This window comes from Lampetra planeri, chromosome 33 (assembly GCF_965212315.1).
Source record: "Lampetra planeri chromosome 33, kcLamPlan1.2.h2, whole genome shotgun sequence".
NCBI lineage: Eukaryota > Metazoa > Chordata > Hyperoartia > Petromyzontiformes > Petromyzontidae > Lampetra > Lampetra planeri.
Window position 1 is genome coordinate 7,115,687 of NC_136139.1, and position 25,665 is coordinate 7,141,351.

At 49.0% G+C, this 25,665-nt stretch overlaps 2 protein-coding genes across 4 annotated transcripts in view; one reads left to right on the forward strand and one right to left on the reverse strand.

Annotated features, from left to right (window-relative positions):
- Positions 1 to 25,665, forward strand: part of MRPL11 (mitochondrial ribosomal protein L11) — a 100,168-nt gene that overhangs the window by 35,341 nt on the left and 39,162 nt on the right. The gene's annotated exons all lie outside the window — the stretch shown is intronic.
- The window catches only part of LOC144729537 (uncharacterized), a 48,780-nt gene that overhangs the window by 17,391 nt on the left and 5,724 nt on the right, over positions 1 to 25,665 (reverse strand). The gene's annotated exons all lie outside the window — the stretch shown is intronic.

The window sequence follows — 25,665 nt, forward strand, 5'->3', positions numbered from 1 at the left end:
GTAAAAAAAATGACTGGCCTTATAAAAATGAAGGCAATTTAAAATAAGTTATGCTTATGACATTTTAATATCCATTGTGTAAAAATCTATAAACAGCGCCTATGTTTAATAAATGAAATAATATATCTTAAAATGGAAATAAACAGTCTAGCGTTTTTGCTTTAAATAATTAATTCAACAGAAAATCGTGTTCTGTCGTCGTTGTTTCCTGCGCCCGTGTTCAGTTTTTAAATCGTTCTTCAAAACGAAGATTAAAATATATATTGCAGAAATTAATTAGAGTATAGTTTACCAAAAAAACGCCAATGAACTATAATGAATGAAGTTGAATGAAAAAATGAAAAGAAAATTAATAAAATAATATTTAATTGCAACGGATTATCCGTGGAAAGTGATTCAAATTAAATTAGTGTAAGATAATTCATGGACGAAGATGCGGAATATAATTGTCTTGGATCAGCCTGGAAACGGTAAATAAGAAATCATCGTATTACTTATTTCACGATGATGTAAATCAAATGCATTGGTCACGCTGTGAGAGTGGTGCTTGCCTCCCTCGCAATAACATTAAAGTTTTATTTCAGAGATAATAACAATCTTTCCACTATAATCGTTTTGAGTCTCAAGAAATTGATTTTCCTCCGCTTTATTTGGTTTTAATTCACTTGCGGTTCATGTGCTGCGGAGCTCGGTGTACGAGGCTTCTCTCATGCTGCGTGTGATTCGTGTTTAAATCGGAGAGGTGACGGAAACCCCAGTGACGAGGTTCATTTTGTTGTAAGACAACCACCTCCAGCGTTGTGGTAATCACTTCATCGTCATTTACTTCGTCGTCATCATCATCAGAATATGTGTTTATCCACCACCCCCCCCCCCCCCCCTTGTGCCGTGTCGGCCTTCATAGGGGCTTGCTAACAGCACTTTCCCCAAAAGTCTGTTTAAAGCTATATGCGGGGGGGGGGGGGGTCTTTGTTATTGTTCTATGTATAAGGGCAGTGATAGAAGATGGGAGATCTTTTCTGCTCTGGTTCCCCGGGAACAGAAGAAATACTGCATCGAAATCTGCTCCTGCTCGTCCCCATTGGTGACCCCTGAGCAATTGGTGCAAATTCCACATTGCCATGGTGGTAATACATTCCAGATTGATGAAATAATTAAAACTGTGAAGAAAAGTAAGTGGGCTTGTGCAGGACACGCCACGAAAATGGACGATGGCCGATGGTCTTGAATAGCGACAAGAGTGGTAGCCACCAAATAGAACGAGAGGACCCTCTACCGAAGAGACGGAGCGATGAAATCAGCGCCTATGCAGGTGCTGGGTGGAATGTTACATCCTGGTACCACGCGTTATGGTGGCGGCATTGGGTAGGCCTTCGTCCAGCAGCAGATTGACCGTGGCTGATGATGATGCTTTTTTCGCACCTCCGATTAGCACGGTTGGATACGTACGGTGCGGAATAAGTTCAACATACATACGATGAAGAGCGTGGTCGACATGTATGCATGTAGAACTTCTTTCGCTCCGTACGTAGTCAACCGCCCTAAACGGAGGTGTGATTATGAATGTAATCGCTGTCAACCACTTCTCACAAGTTGAGGACTATATTATCCACTCCGGAAGGGCCACCTTGACATTCCTGGAGCCGCCCCAGGGCCGAATGCCGCGTGTGGCCACCTTGTTCCACCACTTTCTGCGGGCCTCTCACGGGGCCCTCTCTTGTAATGAGGCCCGCGGCAAATTGCCCCTTTCCACCGTCACGCTAGGCAGGCCTGCGTGGGAGAGCTGTGTTTCTCCCAGACGAGGATTTAAACTCGCAAGCTCCCGACTGCGTGTCCAGCGCTCTCTAACCGCTGCGTCACCCTGCCGGTAGCGCTACGCATGTGCTCATGTTATGTAAACGAATGCGCACACGCGTTTGCAGAGAGATCAAAGTTAAGCTGCAACAAACACTTCCGCTGAGGATGTCTATCACCGCTTCAGGCGGCGGTGCGGATGAACAGGCCACTTAAATGGATTTTGGCAACGTAACATCCACCTTGTTGTAGGTGTGTTTATTAATTATTTGTAATAGCTCGGTCTTGGTTATTTTTGTTCACGTTGCATTTTTCATGGAGTCTTCTATCTCTGCGGTGAAGTTTAATTATCGGCTGCCCGCATACAGGTTCGCCAATGATGAAAGAGGTGGAATGTTGTGTGCGTCTGTATGTGTGTGGGAACTGGCAGTGCAACGGTGCTATGAATCCAGCAGCCCGAGATTCCTGGTCACGGCCAACACCAGTGACGATTATTTTAACCGAACCTGGGCCTCCCCTAGGTCGACTCGGCCTCCAATGAGTACCTGGTTCGGTGTGTAAAAACATCGCCCCTGGGGAGACAAAGGCGGCCGGACGTTGTGTTGGCCACCCACCCCCTCGTGTGCCATGCCGACCTTCATAGGTGCGCTCTAACAGCAGTTTCTCCACCAGTCTCAGTCTGGATGGCTACACGGGGCTGGGGGGAGGGTTTTTTGTGTGTGCGTACGTGGATTTGTTTATTTATCTTCCTTTTCATTAATCTTCTCTGCTATTTAAACCACTTTCTATGTAAATGTGTTGCGATGAACTCTTGATGGATTTGGGCGTGCGGGGTGGTGAGCTGCAGGATTATAAAGCCGCAAAGCCTAGGCAAAACTCAACGCTCATTTTGAAGAGGGTCTTGCCTTGGGATGTTTGACCTATTCCTTACACCACATCGTACACATTAGTGTATTATTTGTTTTTTTGTCTGTGGACATTCGTGGGCTAATAATTCACCCCTCCCCTCCAGCCTATGGACTTCGGTGAATTGTGATTAATTGTCGCAATTCGAATTCAAGAATCGATTTCTGATTCCGGCGAATGGTTGCGTCTCTAGTAGCTGATGCAATCTCGATTCACAAGTGAAGCTATTCGATGCATTCATCATGATCTTATACATTGATATTGATTGACGATCGCCACTTATATTTAACAACGATCACTTTGTCAGCATTTGTACAATTACAGTCGCGATTGTGACCATCTTCCTCACGCTGCATTTCTGACAGGTCCCCTCGAAAAGCCACCCCACATTCCTTGTCCGCCACATTCGGCAACAAAAACTTCAGCTTTTTTATTTCCCTCCCCCCGCCCGCCTCCCTTTCTCTTCTAGTGTCTCGGATAAGCGTCGGTAAAAGGGTGATGTCTGTTTTTCACTGCCCCGCCCCTCCGCCAGATCTAAATCGATGGCTCTCCGATGAGCTGAGACCGCGCGGGCCGCGGCCACGGCCACGAAACGGCCGCGTCGCCCTCTTATTAAGTGATGGATTTTTTTGTTGTTGTTTTAAATCCCGTCGCGTCCCAACCGACCTTGCGTTTCGCTCTCACGCGTTCGCCCCCGGGGGTGGGTGGGTGGGTGGGGGGCGCCGGCCGCGAGCTGTCTGCTAAACGGCAGTGGCCGTGGCTCCGAACTTGGCACGCCCGTGACTCTTGAGGATCGGGCGACGTCGTCCCTTAAGAACGCAGCAAGGCTATGCAAGCGCTGAGCCACGATACTGCATTCCTTTGACGATGAAGTTGCAATTTGCCCACGCTTTTGTCATTGTACTTTTTTTTTATTGTGTTTCTAGTGACTTGCTTAACCCTTCTCTTCATTCATCCCGTATGCTTTGTGGTATTATTTTGTCGATGTGATTTGCTGGACGTCTGTGAAAAAGAGCTTCATAGCTCAGAGAACTCCTCCTCCGGTTTAAATGCAGGTGGTAAAAACAGTACCGTGCGATTTTCATTGCAGTGCTTTCATCACTAAAGAAAAAATATTTATTTGAAACAAAAATATCGTCCCGTCTCCTCCAGAGCTGGCGGGGGGGAAAATAATCAGTCGCCGAAGGCTCGGAATGTGAGGTGGATGGGCAGATGGCAGTCAAGTAGCGTATTCTTGAACCTGTGTGCCACTTTGAGCCTTTTACTGCCCCCCCCCCCCATAGGATTCCCGGGTTTTCTTTGGGTTCTCCGCTTTCCTCCCACGTGTCGCGCAGCTGATTAATGATAGCGCTTTGCATAAAAATTGATGTATGTATTTAAATTTTAAATCAGTTTCGGCATGTATTTTTCTCTTTCTAAGGGGTTGTATGACATTCGGCCGTTTTCTGATATAAAACTGTTTCCTATGCCAATTGAAACATGCCCATTTGTCAGGTTTATTGGAATGCCCAGGGCCCCACCGTGTAAAGTCTGATCCCCAACTGCAAGTCAACCAATCTCTCTACACTCTCTCTCTCTCTGCGCTGATAAAGGGCCTTCGCCCGAAGCATCGACCTGCTGTATGTCTTCCTGCAACAACGGCAGCGCTAACGTGTGTCTTCACACAACTATATAACACGTCACGTTTCAACAAAATAAACAAGCAGACAATGTTTCCTTCACAAATTTGTCTAAAAAAAAAAGCTGTCTCTGGTGTGGACCAATCAGTTTCAAGGACAATGCATATATTATCAGAGTGTGTTTTTTTGTTTGCATTCTGACCACAAGCATTGTGGTTAATGCAGACATGATTCCTTGTAAAAGGTTTCAGTTTGGTGTTTTAACATCTTCACGCCTGTTTTGTTGCCAGAAAAAAGGGGAAAAACCTCTTATCACAGGACACTCAATTAAAAAGTCTCAAGACCCCACCCAGGATTCTGGGTAAAGGAGAAAAAGGCCTATAATTAATTTCGGAACGTGACGTGTAACGAATCTGATACAAGGACGAATTGACCGCTTCCGGGAGATTTTGACGCTTCTGATTTCGTCTTTGTGTCCGCGTGCGTGTGTACCGGCGCCGCGCGTGCATGCTCCGCAAAGCGCGTGGCCAGCCGCGAGGGTCTCGTGCAGCAATTACCCACGTGGCCGTGCCGCGCCGCTTTAAGCCGCGCATCGTACGCCGCAGCTCGGCGCCGCGCGGCTCAAAGCAAATATCAGGAACTTGGAGATCAGCGTGGATCCCGAGTGCTCCCGTGCGGGTTAATCCCACGGAGGAGGGCGAGCTCCACGACGGCGCCGTGCGCGCATGGCCGCGTGGCATTGACTGTGCGCCTAAAGGCCGAATCTTTTGGGCTGCTGCTTGTTTATCTTCTTGAGGATTTTGCCTCCTCTCGGCATCGATGCCGCTGTTGTAGCTGCGTAAATGACGGTTTGTTTGTGCGCATTGAGTTTTGTTTGTCTGAATTAAATCCAATACATGGTGAGCTGACATTAATTTTGGCAAAAGCTTCTTTGTTGTAAGGGGCAATGTTCTCTCTGTGTGCCTGCTCACGTCAGTGGCAAGTCGAGCAATATCTGAACTGGGTGCTGGGCCTCGCCTGGGTCGACTCAGCCTTAAATGAGTACCTGTAAACAATTGCTCTGGGGAGACAAAGGTGGCTGGGCGTGATTCCGGTCAGACCACCTCCTCGTGCACCGTGCTGGCCATCATAGCTGCTTGCTCAAGCATTTTTTACCAACGGTCTGAATGCTACAGGGGGGGGGGATTTTGCGTGCGTGTGCGTGCTTGTGATGCAGTGGTTAGTGCATCCACTGCTGCAAAGCTGGTGACCTAATATCTGAAAAGGTCCATTGCCCTCCCTTTGGTCAACTCCGTTTTAAATCCGTACCAAGTGCAGGGTCTAAACATCAGCAATGGAAAGACAACGTTTACTGGATTCCGAGCAGGATACACAACCTTAATTATAGCGTCGTTATGTAGAATATATATCAGAGTGTATTTAACTTAATGTTGTTATATTGTCATTCTCATTATCGTCGTGGAAAATAGTACAATTAAAATCAATCGTTTGTTGCGGAGAATATAAATAACACATTGTTATGTGTTATAAATAACACTGTTATAAATAACACGTTGTTATTTATATTATCCACAACGACGTGAATGATAATTTTCAGTGTTGCTTGCCCTGGGATTCTCGTGACCCCTACAGTCACCGGTGACCCCTCCGTTCATTACGACGATTCAAAATGATTGACCCTTTAATCGAATGACGACCCTGGATCGCGACAACTCATCAAGTCGTCGGGGTGGTGCGTGGGAAGGTGGTGTCTTGTTCCACTTCCAATTCCGAGTATTTTTTAAGAATGTTTTTGTTTAGCAAGAAATTTTGATCTCCCCTGCCCCCCGCACCCACGCCCATACCGCTGTGGTGTTGTGAGAACATGTGATGTTGATGATGATGATGATCCCTTTTCTAAGAATAAAGATCCAGAGCTGAGGTGAGGACAGATGGAGACAATCGCGTAACTCAATGCAAAGAGGTTAAACTACAGTGGCACGAGTTAAATCAAATAATGAAAAAAAAATCCCACGAAAATGTTAAAACTTTCCTTATCGGCGTTTGCACCTGCACGCTCTCCCTCTCTCTCTCCCTGTGAACACACTCTCTCTCTCTCCACCCGCTAACAATCTTGCCCCGGTGGGATTCACACACCGGTGCCGCTGATCGACGATGGAACGACGCGGCAATTTTTCGAGCTGGGATTTCGATTTCTGTAAAAACCCCGGCAACCGATTGGGGTCCGTCCAGCCAGACGGCCCCGGCGCTCATCGGCTCTGCGCGGGAAAATTAGACCCGCTCGGAATCCGCTTCATAATTCACGGGTCACGCCGTTGGTTCAGGATTCGGGGCCACGGTCAGTTGAATTCACCGCCTGGGGCCGGTGTCGTTGATAAGTGAAGTCCCCTGTTAGATGTCAGATGCTACGCTGTACCCACTCGCTGCGTGGTCGCGATCTTTGGGATTTGGACCCCTCCATGCCACCACTGTCACTATGAAAGTGTTCCTCCTGGTACTGTTGCTAATGCTGCTGATGCGAAAGTGTTGATGGTGATGATCATTCTGATGATGATTTTCTGCTAATGCAGCTACTGCGATAGTGTTGCTGCGGTCGTATTGATAATGATAGTGCTGCAAATTCTGCCGGTGCTGCTGCTGATGGTGCTGATTCTGCGGATACTAATTCTGCTGTTGTTACCACTGCTGATAGTGCTGCTGCTGGTTTCGTGGTGCTCTGTAATTGCCGCGAGCCTCCGCTGTGGCTAATTACTGCCCAGCCGTGTGGGCGGGAGAGGGGCAGCCCCGAGGATGTGCGAGCAGCAGTCGAGCAGCAGCGCTGTAAGAGCAGCTGACCGTGTAATGGCTACGGATTTTTTTATCCCCGTTTTTGTTTTGAACAGGCCCCTGAGGTGAACTAAAGGGGAAGTGGGTGGGGGTGGCGGGAATGGGTGAGGTGTTGGTGTACCATCGTTGTTGAATGCGCTCCACCCGTGCGAGCTTCCGCAACGGTTTCTCCCTTTTCAGTGTGAAAGGTCAAAAGGTCAACCATGCCACTGTGAGATTGGGGGGCGGAGGGCGCGCCCCACTATCGAGGGACACTTGCCCGGGTTTTGAATTGGGGGTAAGCGGGATATTACCTTCACCTTGTCTAATACATAATAGCAGAAAGTATTCGTAGGCAGTAAAGCCATCATCATCAGCACAAGCAATGGTCTATCCACTGATGGATGAAGTCCTCCCCAAGCTTCCACCATCACATGCCCTTTTTGTATTCTGCAGAGGCCATAATGGTATTTGATATTCATTAGTCTTTGCCAGCATATTGATTTACAGCACGCGTGTGCTTCATAGTAGAGAAATCTTTGCTAAGCACTCCTTGCTCATGCGGCTAATTAAACATCGCATTTGTATATAATTAACTTGACATGTGTGTACATTTCAAGCAGTCGATTCTCGCAAGCACGATTCGATGTGGGTATCTTGAGCGGAGGAGTCATTTTTAATCGAGGAATCGACGCGTCGTTTTCGGCAGAGCCTGGATGCCTGGTCACTTTACAGCGGAGGGAAAATTATGCAGCAAAGTTGTGGCATTATTATTATTTTACAAATGACAGTGAAAATTGTTTTCACGCTAACGCATTAATTGTACCCCATCCACAGTGTCACTTGAGCCCTGCTTGGTCTGATGTGGCCGTACTCTGCTTATGACAACCAAAAAGCATGGAACCCATGCTTCTTCCAAGCCATTTTTAAATCCTTTATATTAAGTTCACTTGCTTGCTTGCTTGCGCGTTTACGACCGTGCAAATTTTTTGGTCGTTTTTTAACCCACTTCCCGTGATCCAATCGAGCTGACATTTTGCACACAGACTCGTTGTGCGTGACAATTTATTTTCGTGAAAAATTTTTTCCCAAAAATTTAAACATTTTAGGGGAAAAAAAATTATATTTAATTACCAATTGCTTAATGGTGGCAGGCAATCATCTGACCCATAGGTGGCAGCCATCTCAAGCCAGAGGACGAGAGGACTCTAGCCGCCACGCATATAAAGGATTTATAGTGAAAAACTTTGTTTTTACGGGTTAATTTTTTTAGCCAGACATTAGGTGTGAGCAGTCGCGCAGTGGAGGAGCGCACTGCCCAAGTTCGTTTCGCAACCAAGGCTAACATCAGTGGTGAGTGATAACTGAACCGGTCCTCGGTTCAAACTTTGTTTACTCGCCCACACTTGTCAGCGTGGTGAAGTACGGTCGGTTTAGTCCCCAGCACGATTGGCTACGTACGGTGTGAAGGTTCGACATACATACATACACTGTCTTTATCCAGCAGTGGATTGATTAAATGGCTGTTACATGAATAAAGTACACGTTTGTGACTGCATTGATTCGTAGTCTTGGTTCTTTCGGTAAAGTCACGTAGAAGGGAAATAATAAAATAATGAAAATAAAACATAATAAAATTCTCACGACGTTTCGGCCACAACGCAAGCATCCGTCCTCAGGTGAAGAACAGGGCTGTTTTATTTTCATTATTTTTTTATTTCCCTTCTACGTGACTTTAGCGAAAGAACCAAGAATGCACGATTGTGTAAGAGAGTGTTTAGGTATTCCAGCACATTGAAGGCTCGCTCAATCGAGCTTATCGGCTTCCCACCAGTCCAAATAAAAATTCTGATTCTGAGATTCTGACTGGTTCAGCTGGCTTGTATCGGCGTAATTATATACTATGTTTCTTTTATAAATGTAATCGCTCTTATTAAAGAACAAATCTGCGCCCTCATGAAAAATATAACCTTTTGGTTAACAGCACGGCCGGGGAAAAGAACGAATAAAAGACGCATGAGCAATGTCAGAAGTCAGAGGTCAAACCCGTTATTTCACAGTGATGGCGTAATGAGTAACAAACCTTACCTTCCATAGGTAATTCTAAACGTAGAATTAGAAAAGCATTCGTATAAGCCAATGACACATGAAGGAAGACAAAGATCCCCCGTATAGCCTTTAATAAACTGAGGCCAAGTGCTGCTCACGAGCACCATGCCCGGCTGCCTTTGTCTCCCCAGTGTTGGTGTGTACACCAGGTAGTCATTTGAGGCTGAGTCAATCTAGGGAAGGTTCCCGCCTGGTTCAGATGAGCGCAGTGTGTTGACCACTACAACTACCGCTCCCCACATGTACTGATGCGCACATGCACACACTGCAGCGCACACGTGCACTCAAACACACAAATTCACTGCCGCATGAAAATGCAAGCACATAAACACACACACTCACACACAATCCAATACACTCCCACACACACTAACACACGCAAATTAGAACACTCGCACTCTCTAACACGCACGCTCCAATAACACATGCACTCACATAATCAGTCTAAGACACATACATGGGCATGCACATATATAACAAAGACAAAGATCCTCCGTGTAACCTTAACAGACTTTAGGAGCAAGTGCTGTTAGTGAGCACCTATGAAGGCCGGCACGGCACACTAGGGGGTGGCCGGCCGCCTTTGTCTCATAGTGGTGATGTTTTTACACACCGCGCCAGGCTCTCATTTGAGGCCGAGTCGACCTAGGGGAGGCTCGGGACCAGTTTAGATATTTGTCACTGATATTGGCCAGGAGTGGGAATTGAATGTGGGCCGCTGGGTTTGTAGCTCGGTAAGTATGCCCACAACAACAAAGCTCCACCAAATAGCCTTAACAAGCCCGTTGGGGCACGTGCTGTTAGTGAGCACCTATTTAGACTGACACGGCGCACGGGGGGGGGGGGTTAAGTGGCCAACACGCCGCCGCACACAAACGCACGGCACTATAACACGCACGCCCTCGTGCACACGCACATACACCCATGCACAGCACTATCACAACACGCGCACACACACACACACGCGCGCACTCGCGTGCACCCATGCTGTGACACGCACGCACAGCACTATCACACAATTGCACGGGAGTTATTACTCAGGAGCTGCCCGATGGCTGTCAACCTCCGGGCGCCCATCAGTACAACCCTCATTGGGGCCCGTGCCTTGATTTTTAATTTACAAGGGTGGTGGCGGGGGTGGGGTAAAGAAACGCACCGTGTGATATATACAGTATTTATGTATTGCCAAAGACTCAAGCCGGCTCTCTGAAGATTTTCCTTTGCTGCCCCAACGAGTGTTCGACGGCCGCTCGCGCTAATGCCGACGATGGCGCGTGTCTGTTCGTCGTCACGCCGGGAACTCGACGCCCGCCTCTAATGTGCACGAAACACACACACGCTTTCAAAACGTCAGCTTTCGCGAGCGCAGTGTTATTCACGATTAAGGTTTTTTTTGGGTTCGATCGCGGAAATGTTAATGCGTCGTTTACATCGTCACCACCCGACACGGCCAATTCGTCAGGTTTGCCACGTAAACAAAACGTGCCAATCAGTTGCGACTTCAGCACACCCGGTGTGTTGGAAAGTCAACCCGCAGCATTTACAATTCGAGTACCGTGACGTTTCGCTGGCGATTATAACCGGCTCCGTCAAGGGGACAACGCGCGACGTTTCGAGCAATGACCCTTCTTCACAGCACACGTAGAAGTAGGCCAGGGAGGTAGGAGTGGACTCTTGGCAGACTCTCACGGAGCTGTCGGCGCCGCTTAGCAGCGCGCCACGCGGGTCGGGCATTCTCCCTCGTTAGCCGCGCATTGTTCACTCACTCCGTGGACGACTCTTGTCACCGCTACGTGGGCTCGTCGCTAATTCGCGTGGTCGACGCGGTCGACGCGGGGGGGGGGGGGGCGAATCGGGCGTGAGGCTTGTGCGACGGTCTTCCCTGGGGGAGCCTCGCGCTCCGGCTTCCTGCGCTTGTGTGCGGCGCTCGTGAAGGGAAATTAATTTGCTTTCATTAGGAATCGCTGCCGTTAGGGCGACGGGGGAGGTGGTGGGGGGAATTCGAGCGGTCCCGCTCGCTCGACGTCAGGGGAGACGGAGCGAGCGGCCGATGCGCGTCACGGTAATTTTTGCATTTTCTCTGCAGGTCACTGTCAATATCACTCCTCAGGTTGTGTGTGTCTGTGTGTGTGTGTGTCAAGTCGTGTTGCTTGTTTGTTTGACCAGGTGAGAACTCAAGAGACCGGGATAGTCTCATTTGCAAGAGTGTGTGTGTGTGCGCACGTTTGTGCATAAGGAGGTGTGACGCAGCGGCTTGCACGCGGCGCTATGAACCTGGCAACCCGAGTTCAATTTCCGCTCACAACCACCAACAATGATTATCTGAACCTTTTCTGGGCCTCCCCTAGGTCGACTTAGCCTCATATGAGTAGCTGACGCAGTGTGTCGACATCACAACTAAGGCAACAAAGGTGGTCAGTCGTGGTGCTGGCTTCCCATCCCCTCGTGTGCCGTGTCTGCCTTCATAGGTGCTCGCTAACAGCTCTTGCTACAACAGTCGATAAAGGCTATGCAGGGAATATTTGTATTTGAATGTACTTTCGGGTATAATTGTACGTGTTTTGTACGGATAACCATTCAACCCCCTACCCCACCTCCACGCCACCCCATGTGAACCCCATTACATGCAACATATGCGAATTTAAATCTCAAAAATCAATATTAATCCACGCGTCGTTACATCTCTAATGCCAAGTGCACACTGTGCCTCGGCCTAGCGGCCAGTGTGGCAGCCAACGTGGGGGGGGGGAGGGAGGGCTTTAGGGTCAGAGCCTCGCTTCACGAAACATTAATTCCTCTCCCGTTTTATTAGAATACAAATAAATACTTATAACACACACACACACGTGCGCGCACGAACGTAGTTTTTTTTTATTGTGCCCGCATAATAACCAGTTTGTGATTCCCTCCCTGAGGACCAATTAGCAGCTGTGTTTGCAGCTGATGTCGGAGGGGCTGGGCGGGTGCACGGGAGCCGCTCTCTCGTTCGGGCAAAATAAATTATGCACAGACGAACGCTTCCCTTTTCTTCCCACGCGGAGCTTCAGTTGAACTCCCACCCTCAGCTGCGCTCACGCCACGCAGATGACGCGCCGGTGCCAATGGAGGTCGGCCGGCTGGCCAGTCGGCCACCGACTGCGCAACAGTTTGCCGAATCCGGCAGAAGGAAAGTGGTGATGGCCGGGGGCCGGCATAGCAACGGCACCGTCAGCCCGCGATTGTTTCTTAGACCTTTCTAAACTAAAACTAAACTATTTTTTATTTTTAAGGCCCACTGAGCTATGAACTCAGCGAAGTGGCTTAACATGTGGACATTTATATTAGCCAAATACTCTAAATGGGGAGGGAAGAGCCGGAGGACCCGGAGAAAAATCCACGCGGCCACAGGGATAGAGACATGCAAACTCCAAATATACATGGGTCAGGGTTGGGATCGAACCCACGACTTCATGTATACCAGGCGAGGTAGTCAATATCTCTCCACCGTGGCGCCATGTAAATAGGTATACGCCGTGGTATGTGCCACGGTTCTTCAATCGGTAGGTCGCATGTGGTGGGGTGAAGTGTGGGAACTTCCACCTCTTCCTTTTGGCCGTTGTGGAAGGGGAGGCTCAATTGCTCTGCAGAGCTCCACGTTAGCAGAGGCCCCTCCCATCAGCGTTGACATGATCAAGGAGTTTCATGGCTGCCCCTTGTCAATCAGTGTTCAGGGTGTAATGATGCATCGATATTGTTGATGTAGAAACTTAATTTGTAAATAAAAAAGACACCAATTTATTTTTTCTCTATTATTAACTATACAAAGTGAATGCTATTGAGATACCGAGAACGCCAATATACAGGACATGGAACATTAAGATCGTATGCCTCGTTAGGACAGTCATCAGCGGAGATGTTTAATTGACGGTCGTTAGCAGAGGGTGAGTTGGCAGCTGCTGCTTATACGACTGCTGATGATGATACTGCTGCTGTCCGCTACTGCTTCTGCTGATAATTTTCCTGATGCATCTGCTCTTGATGCTGATATCGTTGCTGATGACTTTACAACTACTACTACCTCTGCTGACGATGATGGCGTGGCTGCTTCTGCTGGTTTTGGGGATGCTTCTGCTACTGCTGATGGCAATGATTCAGCCAATGAAATAGCATCAGCACGAGTAGTCACATAACTACAACTGCTGCTGATGCTGTTGCTACTGCATCAGCTACAGCCTCTGCTGATGATAATGCTGCTGCTGATGCTAATGCTGCTGATGCTGTTGCTACTGCATCAGCTACAGCCTCTGCTGATGCTAATGCTGCTGATGCTGTTGCTACTGCATCAGCTACAGCCTCTGCTGATGCTAATGCTGCTGATGCTGTTGCTACTGCATCAGCTACAGCCTCTGCTGATGATAATGCTGCTGCTGATGCTAATGCTGCTGATGCTGTTGCTACTGCATCAGCTACAGCCTCTGCTGATGCTAATGCTGCTGATGCTGTTGCTACTGCATCAGCTACAGCCTCTGCTGATGATAATGCTGCTGCTGATGCTAATGCTGATGATGCTGTTGCTACTGCATCAGCTACAGCCTCTGCTGATGCTAATGCTGCTGATGCTGTTGCTACTGCATCAGCTACAGCCTCTGCTGATGCTAATGCTGATGATGCTGTTGCTACTGTATCAGCTACAGCCTCTGCTGATGCTAATGCTGCTGATGCTGTTGCTACTGCATCAGCTACAGCCTCTGCTGATGCTAATGCTGCTGATGCTGTTGCTACTGTATCAGCTACAGCCTCTGCTGATGCTAATGCTGCTGATGCTGTTGCTACTGTATCAGCTACAGCCTCTGCTGATGATAATGCTGCTGATGCTGTTGCTACTGCATCAGCTACAGCCTCTGCTGATGATAATGCTGCTGATGCTGTTGCTACTGTATCAGCTACAGCCTCTGCTGATGATAATGCTGCTGATGCTGTTGCTACTGTATCAGCTACAGCCTCTGCTGATGCTAATGCTGATGATGCTGTTGCTACTGCATCAGCTACAGCCTCTGCTGATGCTAATGCTGATGATGCTGTTGCTACTGCATCAGCTACAGCCTCTGCTGATGATAATGCTGCTGATGCTGTTGCTACTGTATCAGCTACAGCCTCTGCTGATGCTAATGCTGCTGATGCTGTTGCTACTGCATCAGCTACAGCCTCTGCTGATGATAATGCTGCTGATGCTGTTGCTACTGCATCAGCTACAGCCTCTGCTGATGCTAATGCTGCTGATGCTGTTGCTACTGTATCAGCTACAGCCTCTGCTGATGATAATGCTGCTGATGCTGTTGCTACTGCATCAGCTACAGCCTCTGCTGATGCTGCTGTTGCTACTGCATCAGCTACAGCCTCTGCTGATGATAATGCTGCTGCTGATGCTAATGCTGCTGCTCCTAATACTCCTGATGCTGGTGATGCTTATGCTGCTGATACTAGTGCTGCTGCTGATACTGCTGCTACATCAGCTACAGCCTCTGCTGATGCTAATACTGCTGATGCTGCTGATCCTAATGCTGGTAATGCTAATGCTGCTGATGATGCTGCTTATGCTGCTGCTACATCAGCTACAGCCTCTGCTGATGATAATACTGCTGATGCTGCTAATGCTGGTGATGCTAATGCTGCTAATTCTGCTGATGATGCTGCTTATGCTGCTGCTACATCAGCTACAGCCTCTGCAGATGCTAATGCTGCTGCTGATGCTAATGCTGCTGATGATGCTGCTCATGCTGCTGCTACATCAGCTACAACCTCTGCTGATGATAATACTGCTGATGCTGCTGATTCTGCTGATGCAAATGCTGCTAATGCTGCTGATGCCACTGCCGACGGCCTGGCGATCGGTCACCGTTACCACGCCACGCGCGCCATTATATATTTTTAGTTAATTAATTTGGTAATTGTTTTTTAATTGTGCGTTATAATGCGAGCTTTTTGCCTCCAATTAATTCTAACATGCGTTTCTACACATTTTACTTAATGAGTTGGGAGTGGCGGGGGTGGCAGAGAGAGGTGGGGGAATATATAGTCACCACCACCATATGGTTATAATTGTTATTATTATCATGAATACCACTGTATAATTAGTCCTCGTTATCAGGCACGTTGTCAGCCTTGTAGCGTTCGCTGGAATCGGCTTGAACCGAACATCAAGAGAGCGGTCGTGAGCAAAACGATCACGACAACGAGACATCCTCCACATGGCCACTCTGCGGAGAGATGCGGAGATGCACACAGAGAGACATGGGGAGATACACACGAGAGACACGGAGATGCACACGGGGAGAGACATGGTCACGCCAGGTGGACTATACCAGACAACCGCTACAAGGCCACACTGTGCCTCTATGCTGCCATTCGGAAAAGCTTCCTTGCCGAAACGGAAACACTTGGAAATGCATGCGACCGGGAACATGGCGAACGTGGCAAACATGGCTCGACATGATTACGAAGGTCGTCGCAACGCACATCGACGTTGTCGAACATCTGGCTGCTTGGCACGGGAGTGGGGCAGCTCAAAAGTCAACGTGCAGAAGTGCGGCTCCTCCAGCGACAGTGGCACATCTGACTGTGGTGAAACTCCGAACCCGTGGAGCGTCTATTGATCTGAGCCCCGCACCGTGGAGGTCCTCGCCAGGATTAGAGACCAGGCCACATCATCGCCCGATGCTGGATAACTTGCGATCGTGGTGGGAGCACACGAGAAGGCCACCAGCCATGAGTAATCCACTGCTGCATGAAGGACCCCCTCCATCTCTCATGATCCCGCAATGTTCCAATCCGTCCGACCACATTCACACGAGCTGATTATTTCCATTGCTCCATCTCCTCGGCGGCCATGCTGGCGGGCACGTTTCATCCGTTGGCGTCACCTTATTATAATGATTATTGTTGTTGACCAACGACCATCGTCCCGTCTCGCCATGACGTGTCCTACCCCCAGCGCCCCCAGCGCCACCTTACTTTGTTTACCGCATTAGTTATTTAATCTACGTCCACTGTGTAATCCACACGTTACTCTTTTCTGCGTCGCATTCTTATTATTGTTAGTACATCATGAACATTGGTTGTTTGCGCTACATTCTTGCCTGCCTAGATGTTTTAGCTGCGGGGGGAACCTCAGCGGCCGTCCTGTCACTGGGCTGATAAATTGTGTTGAATTGCATTATCATACACCATGCATATTCGGAATCTTTAAGCCTTCATGACTCAAATAAACTGCTCTCTGATTCTTGCAGACCCTTTATTTGTTTTACACAATTGTGCAGCTTGGGAATTTCATGAAAGTTTATTTTTATTTAAATAACCAAATAAAATGATTCACGCTTGCATGCAATTATCGCGACCTATGATCTCACACTGGCTGTGTAGTGCCGCCCCCTCTCACCTGCAACTTTTTCATCGTCTTCCCTAAACACACTCGCGGATCTTGGAGTGGGGGGGGGGAAGCGATGGGGGCGAGTGGTGACTGTGGAGTTGTTGTAGCGGCTGTGGTGGTTGCTGTGGCGGTGGTGGCAGCGGTTGCTGTGGTTCTGTCGGTGTTGGGGTGGCGATGGTGGCGGCGGCGGTGGCATCGGGCATTGAATCAAGCAACCGCCAAAAACCCATTATCCGCTAATGCCTGCCACAGCTCTCGGCATAAAGCAAATTGGGGACCTGTGGCAGTCGAACATATTAGCGCTCCTAATAGCAAATCTTAGTGTAGGCGTCTGAGCATAAAGTGTGCGTTGGCGCTTTGCATGTGTGCATTTGCATGTGTGCGTTTGTGTGCACGTGTTATTGTGTGCGTGTGCTTGAATGTTGTGTGTTGCACACGTGTGTGCTTGTGTGTACGTATACATGTGCTCGCAAACAGCACTTGCCCCAAGTGTCTGTTAAGGCTATACAGGGGATCTTTGTTTGTTGTTTGTATACATGTACGTACATTTGAATGTGTTTATTTGTGTGTCTGCACGAGCCTATGTGCAGCTGTGTCTATGTTGTGTGTATGTATGTGTGCGCGTGTTTGCACGTGGTAATGTAGTGGTTAGTACGCTGCCCTACGAACCCAGCAACCCGAGTTGGGATTCCCACTCACGACCAATAACATTCGCGAATATTCGAACCGGTTATGGGCCTCCTCTAGATCGACTCAGCCTCAAATGATTCCTGGCCACCAACCCCCTTAGTGTGCTGTGCCGGCCTTCATAGGTGCTCGTTAACTGCACCTGCGCCAATAGCCTGTTAAGGCTATACAGGGGATCTTTGTGTTTGCATGCTACAATCATGGCCACCTGGGTCAGATTCCCAGCTGCGGAAGAAAGGAGTGATATGTGAGCTTGTCCTGGGCCTGGTCTAGGGTAGCTCGATCTTAAATGAGTAACTTGTGAGGCATGTGCACATCAGTACCGGGGAGACAAAGAAAGCTGGGCATGGTAATGGCCGCACAGTTTGCCTTGTTGGCCTCAATGGAAGCTCGCTAACAGCACTTTCCCCCGTGCAGTTAATGAGGCTAAGCGGGGGATCCTTTTGCGTGCGCAATTTATGTGTAGCATTATGCTATCCTCTGTGTTCTTGTGATTGTCTCGTGTGTGTGTGTGTGTCATCGACACAGCCTCAAATGGATAACTGTTGCGGTGTGTAAACATCGCCACTCGGGAAACAAAGGTGGCCGGCATGGTGCTGGCCAACCATCCTTCCCCTCGTGTGCCGTGCTGACCTTCATAGGTGCTAGCTAACAGCACTTACCCTCAACAGTCTATTGAGGCTATATGGGGAATATTTTTCATCGATGGTGTCTATTTGTAAAATGCGTTGTGTTTGTGTGTGCATTTGTATTGTGTATCTGTATGTCGCCGTGTCACTATATAGTCCACGTCTTTCCTGTGCTGTTCATGAAATGGTGCATCCTGTGTCATGCGGTATTTGATGTTTCTCTATCATGTTTGCATTTATATCATGTTTGCGTTTATTCTGTCAAATAAACGCAAACATGATAAAGAAAGCATATTGTGTAACACTGTGTGTATGTGGCCTGTAGATGGGTTTATAATGTAACACTGTGTCATCGTCGTCGTCGTCGTCATCATCATCAGCGTTATAACCAAACCTGATCTATCCACTGCTGGATGTGCGCCTCCCCACGCCGACGCCACCCTGCACCCGTCTTGCGATGGTCACAGTCCACCTCGCTCCTGCACATGACCTGACCTGATCTCATCGTTCCACCTCCACGGTAGTTGTCCTAGGCATCATCTACCCTTGGGTTGCCAGTTCTTCTCTAGTCTCATCTGTTGGCCACAATCCCTTCCAGCGATTTTTCCTTGCTCAAGTCCACTTTCTCTAAGAGTTCATGCAACGGTCTCCTCTCTGCATTTGTTCAGTGAGCCATGTTTTCTTCCTCTCTTCGTCTCCCATTGAAGGATTCGGAGCACGCGTCCTTCCACGGTTCTTTGTGTACTCTTCAGTTCTTCGTGTTCGAGTCTCTTTGCTGGTGTCGACGTTCGCGATCCACGTGTCCCCCGCACCTCCGATTGGCATGGTTAGCTCCGATCGGTGCGGATGCAGTTAAACATACGTACATACACGGCGAGCGACACGCGCTGATTGGTGACGACCTTCGTCAGACAAATGTTTGCATTGTTTTCCATTACCGCTTACGTTAACTCCCTCACCTGGTATGCAGGAGGTCGTGGGTTCGATCCCGACCCTGACACCTGCTGCTGTATATTTGGAGTTTGCGTGTCTCTCGGTGTGGTCGCGAGTATTTGGCTGCTGTAAATCACAAATTGATCAGCCACTTCGTTGAGCTATCATTTGTGATGGGCAAGGTCGCTTCTGAAAAAGAGCTATATAACTCAGTGGGCCTTACCTGGTAAAATAAAAAAAATAAAAATTTGTATTTTATTACCAATGAAAAGTTCCTCAAGCACGCTTGGTCTCCACCTCTGGCCTTCCCCCGCTGTCGTGATCCGTTGTCGGTAGCGGTCGCCCCTCGTATTTAGTGCACGGCCTGCAGTGTTTTTTTTCCCATTCTTGCCCCACTCCGACAATTAATTTCAACTCGTTTTTGGCGAACCTGTCGTACGTGACTTTTGCTTCGCTCGCGTGCGGGCCCCAAACTTTCTCGGCTTGTCTCTCGGCTTTGTCCTTTGGGAGCAGTTAACACACGTGGGATGGGAGGCTAATGGGCCTATGAGTCTTCACACGAGTGGGTCCCCCCCCCCCCACTTTTATGAGTAGATGAACGATCTCGGCATGTGTAACGTTATGTGTGTGCACCTCGTGTCGTGGGTTTTTAATGTGGCGTTAATAGTTTTATACTAATTTACAGCCCCTTCACCCGATGCGCTGTGACTGGGGATTTCCCATGGCCGGGAATTGAGCTCTGATCTCCAATATTACATAATGTGTGTGGACGCAAATGCACACGCAAATGTAACATCACAACAACAACTGCCATTCGCCACTAAGTGGTGGTGACGTCACCACGACGCTTGTGCCAGGCCAAGTGCACCTTGAGGCCATGTGAAGTGTCGAACGCCCGCTGGCAGGAGGTCACGGGGCAAACCCAGCAGGTGCCACGGGTCGACTTACCGAGATGACCGAGATGACTGGCTGATGCACCACACACACGCACAGACACACAGTGTGCCGCAATACAGAGACACAGATTCCACACATCGCCTTTCACAGGCTTCTGAGGCGAGTGCTGTTAGCGGGCGCCAATTAAGGCGGGCACAGTGCACGATGGGGTGTGTGGCCAGCACAACACACACAGCCTTTGTCTCCCCAATGCTTATGTTCACACACTGTAGAAGATACTCATTTAAGGCTGAGTCGACCTAGGGGAGGCCCAGGATTAGTTAATATATTTGTCACTGATACTAGCTGTGAGTGAGAAGCGAATTGGGGTTCATAGCGCAGTGCGCTAACCGCTGCACCACTACTGTCCATCTGCGTGTGTTTTTGATGCTATATTTGTGTGTGCATTGTGTCCATACATCTTACGTAACATCGCATATCTATCGTGTGTGTGTGTGTGCGCATCGTGTAACGCTCTGTGTGTGTCTTTCATAGGTCCTGCTCGCTAACAGGACTTGCCCCAACAGTCTGTTAAGGCTGTACGGGGGATCTTTGTCTCTGATATTATATTAGCGTGGGCACTGTGTCCCGATCGTCGTGTCTAATGCAATATGAAATGTCCGTACACTCGCTGCCTCCCAGTTTAACATTTAAACATCTGTACTTGGAACTTAATGAGGACGGTTTGCGGCATCTACGTTGATAGGATTGCAGGCAAAATTGGGTAAACAAGACTTACGGCGCTCTCGTAGACAAGTTACTTGCGCTGCCCCCCTCCCCTGCACCCCCCCCCTCGGTGAAAGTTGTTATGTTACAGAGTGTCAGACAGACGGCTTTGAAAGTTGCAATTCCTGACATTTACCCTACCCCCCTCGCCTAGCACACAGAGGATGATGAGGAGGTATGTGAGACATGAAATCTGTTTATTGTGCAGCCGATGTATCTGTGTTTTCCATCGTGCGCGTGGGTGCGAGTTGCTCTGTCTCGCGATAGTTGTTTTTATTAATCTCTCTCACACCATCTCTCTTTCTCTGTCTGTCTCGCATTTGCGTGAGTTCAAAAGACGGGCGCTGAATGCGAGTTCGAGCAAATGTGGGACCTTTTTCTGAGCACTGCACCTGCTTGTTCGTCATATATTTATTTTAAATTTCCCTTTTGTATCTCCACCCCAGTTTTATTACAGTTGTGCTGTCGGCGTCATGTCACGAGATTAAATTTCCGGCCGGAACTTCTCGCGGGAACAGTCCTGTGGAATGAAATATCACAGAACTACTTCTCAGATCTCTCCAAGTGAGCTCTTGAACCGCGTGTCTTGATTTAGAGATGTTCATCATATGGCAGTCAAGCAAAGAAAACATATATCAGAGATGGAATTTTTTGGCCAAATTAAGCGAAAATCTAAATTTCATATAATGGGTTTTTTAATGCAGTCATTAGCGACCAGAAGTTTGGCTGGACATCAAACAAAGATGGTCATTGCATTGTGCGCCTTCAGATGCGCTTCTGCGGCCATCTGGAATGCTCTTCCTTCCAATATTAGGAAGACACTGGAGTTATGCACTCTTAAATCTCGATTTTTAGTTTGTTGTCCTTCCCCCGCATCTCCGATTGGCATGGTTGGCTACATACAAACAGAACCCACATTAATCACGGGCTGGCTAAAACCCAGATTTGAACCCAGGCTCTCATCAGTGCCAGCTAATTACTGCGACCCCTGAGCCAAACGGCCACCTCCTGCCACTCAAGAGCATAAAGCTCTTGAACCGGCTCCAGCAACCCAGGAACATCGACGGCGCAATTGCTGTGGATTTTCAGATTTCCGAATCGCGTTTTTTTTATACAATTAGCTCCTCGTCCGCATCCAGGCACCATACACCCCTCCTCCGGTTAGTGTAACGCAATCCCGTTAAGTGTTGCGGACATACATTGTGCTGGAATTCCACCACGACGCACAGACACGAGCAAGCGGAAACATCGTGGCTAAAATTTCAGCTCGCCCGGAGCGGTGAAGTGTAGTCAAACAACCCCCCCCCCCCCGACGTGCCGGGCATTAGGATTCCTTCATCCAGCAGTGGAGTGACAAAAGGGGCCGTTACTCTTGCGTATACGATACGTCGCCTTGCGTGATGGTGCCGTGACAGTGGCTCGGCACTTTCCTTTGCACCTTAGCTCCAGGCTGGTGCTTATCTTCACTCTGCAATGGCATTTCCTGTAATAGGCAATACCTGTTAATGTCCAATTCCATGTGTCACCTGCGCTACATTGCAGACATACATTACACAGCCCCTACTGCAGTCTGCGGGTGGCAAAGCGGTTCAGATAAACAGACTCCCAGTCAGAAAGCTATGGGTTCAAATCCCGGTCACAGTGGACTCTGCCCTGTTAATTGTCCCTGCCCAGTCGATAAAACAAGTACCACTGTATCGTTTAGTGGCACCAAAGAAAGGGAAAAACTTTGAAATGAGAATGTGGAATGTGCACAGTCTGGGCTCTGTCCAAGTAGACACTTTCACTTGTAACGGTCTCGGTGTCAGGGTTTTTATGTTTTCTTTTCCCAATTCTATTCCAACTGTGCTCTTGGCGTAACGTCACGAGACCGAGACGTTCCCATTTGAGTCAGGCACTGCCCAGCTGGGCACTTGGGAGGTGTAGTGGTACGACACGGTACAGGACGTGGCTAAGCTCGTGTATGGTAGGCCGAACCCAGGTGCCCCGATTGAGCAGAGGGTAAACTCCATGCTCGCGTTGACCCTCGACCCCGCGACCGCAAGCCCCTCCGTATCGGTCACGTGAACGTGAGCGACATTTCCGTCGAGCCCATGAGCCACGGGGGTCAGTCGTGTCCACCACATGTAGTGTCCACTTTGGGCGTTGTCCACCACGGGCAGAAATCTTAGCATACATGACGGCACTGTCTCGTTTCTATGCACGCCTATTTTGTTTCATATTCCGTATGTGGTTCCTATCACAATACTGTAACTCTTTTCCAAGACGATATTAGCTATCGCGCGTACTGCACTGCCCTTGTTTGATGACATTCTTCTCACAAACCGGCAACTGCGGTGACCTTGCCATCATTCGGATCCGCGATCGGGAGATAGAAGGCCTTTAAAAAAAAAACTCTTCATTAGCATTTGCCACCCCGGGTGGTAACGATAAGCCGTTCTCGGGCCAAAGGCTCAAGCACCAATCCCCCGTCCTCCAATTCCCCGTCGTCCACTAATGTGAACGAGCGTGAGCTCGATACGGCGGCGTCTGAACACAATTACATTTAATTGGGGGCACTAATTTGAGTGGCACTGTTCGTCCCGCCGATGTATCTTATTACGATTATTTTTATTACTTTTTGTGCCTCATACCCCCCCCACCCCCCTTGTCCTTCTTCCACTTAATTACCAGCAGCGTGGAGTCGCCCACAGAGGTAATCACAGGAAAACAAATAATGAATCAAATAACGGCTCTGGAACAGATTCATTATTTTATTGTCGCGTGCCGCGCTCCGCGCAGAGGAATCAACGTGGCGTTGCCACCTCGCCAGAGATTAAAACGACTGCGCTCTGGCATCGATGAAATAAATCATTCAATGAAAAAAGATATATCTGTATGGATGTTCAAAGGCATTCGGTGGTATTTTTTTGCCCCCCCAAACCAATTTGAACAAAAAATCTAATCGTTACCGGCGATAAAATTGAATTGTTGTCTGTTTATAAATGTTCACGTGTCCGTTTGTTGTGTTTCCAAGGTCTGTGGCGAGACGGGTTGAGTGGCAGTGAGTGTAGTGGGCCTCTGCTTTGTTGCAGCAGTAATTGGAATGGCAGGACTCGGGATTGAGAGATTTGCGCGACAGCTGATATTTTTTGACTGTTGTTCGATTTGGCCTCACCACGTGGTGCTCATTTAAGCAACCTCAGCGACGACCATAATGATGGGGACAGGAATGACGATGTGGACCGTGGACAGTTTTTTTTTTATTTTAACTCATCGCGATCCAACTGTGTTGCTGTGCTGTTTGTTGCTGGCCCATTTGTCGTTGTGACCTGTGTTTGGCAGCCGTGATGTATGAATCCCTGCTGTTCCTCTTGAATGCCAGACAACCAATTATATATCTGGCAACAAAAGAACAGCTGGCATTTAAACAGTGAACTGGGAGGCAAAGCGAATGGCCCAGCTTGGGACCGGGAAGGACGGCCTGAGCTGTAAACGACGACGGTCACGTTTACTCACGTCGCGACACCACGACAACGTCACACTGCAACCACAACACTGCAACACCACACCACAACACCGCCACACTGCCACACCATCACACTGCGACACCACGAGCAGAGGGTCTTGTGCCGCTGGTAAGGCCCCCACAATCAGACACGTGTCACCTGCAAACCTCACCGCTCGCGCTCGTCGCTAATGAATCAACTCTCGTCTGAGAGCGTCGTCCCTTGCCACCTGACCGTATCTGCCGTACACACCGTTCGGCCAACAATTTGCCGCCATCAATCAACGTCTGTTTTTAATGTCCGCCTGCCCGCTCACTCCCTCGCCCGCCTCGCTTCCCTCCTCTCCCTCGTCCTCTCACCGCTGTCTGTCAACAGTGACATTTCTCAAACGGCTGGGCCCTGATGCTTAGTGGGGGGGAGGGGTTATGTTGTCATTAGAGTAGGGAGCGGGCGGGGGGTGGCGAGGGTTGCGACCTGGCAAATACAGCGGAAGCTAGATTTCAGGCGCAATTCTGATATAAGCTACACATTCTTACATTACGCTGGTGGATAGAGGTGGGGATGGGAGTGGGGGTGGGGGTGAAGGTAAAGTACAATTTCTGGTATAGGCACGCTGCATCCGACATCAGCACATGTGTCCTTGCTCCCAAGAGAAAATGCTTAAATACGGCTTCTACTGTGATGCATAAAAAAATGGGTGGAACAGAGAGTGAAGGAGACTGTTTAATCGTTTAACTGAATAACGTAACGTTCTAGTCCATTGATTGTCACGATTACTCAAGCTCACACCTCTGAGGTTTGAAGTCTCTGAGGACGTCTCAAGTGCAATGTCACCCCTCTCAGCCCCCCCACCCCCTGAATTCTTTATTGCTGCCAGGGCCGGGAGGAATATTTTTCCCGGCCTACATTCAAACTACGCAGAATGCGCCCCAATTCTCGTCAGATCTCAGAAGCGAAGCAGAGGGACGAGCCTGGCGAGTTACTTGGATGGGTGACCACCGGGGTTCTCCGGCTTTCCTCCCACGCGAAGCCCAAAAACTCCCCATTGGCAGAGCTGGCCTGTCAATGCCCAATGTAGCGGGAGCCCTCGCTTGACAAAGAGAGTCCTGAGGCTTGGCGAGGCTTCTCTTGGGTTAAATAAAGGCCCGCGATTGTTATTCGTGTCGTCGGCACGAGTGCCGTTCGGCGCAGGTTACGGGAGGCAAGCGGCCGCAATTATCGCAGCGCTGTCCACGGTGCCGGAAGTGCCGCTTGAAATTTGTGCCGTTGTCGCGCTGCACGACCCAACCAAGGCTGTGACACGCGGCGAGTTTATTAATTAGATTCGTGACCGATGTTTGTGAGGTGTTCCTTTGTAAATTTGTATCGTATGTCATCGCCGTAACCGGGGAGAAGAGCGAGTGCGCACAATAATGATAATGCTAATGCGATTCATAACAGGCACCGTATGTCAGGGACGTAAATAACCGTGGCCCTTGAGGTGCGGAGCCAAGAGCCAGGCTCAGTGCCTAAGGTAGCCGGGTTGCTGAGGTCACAGCGTTGAGCTGGCACTGCTGAGATCCTGGGTTTGAACCCATTAACATCTCGTCACGGTGGCGAGATGTTAACTACCTCGCCTGGGATACAGG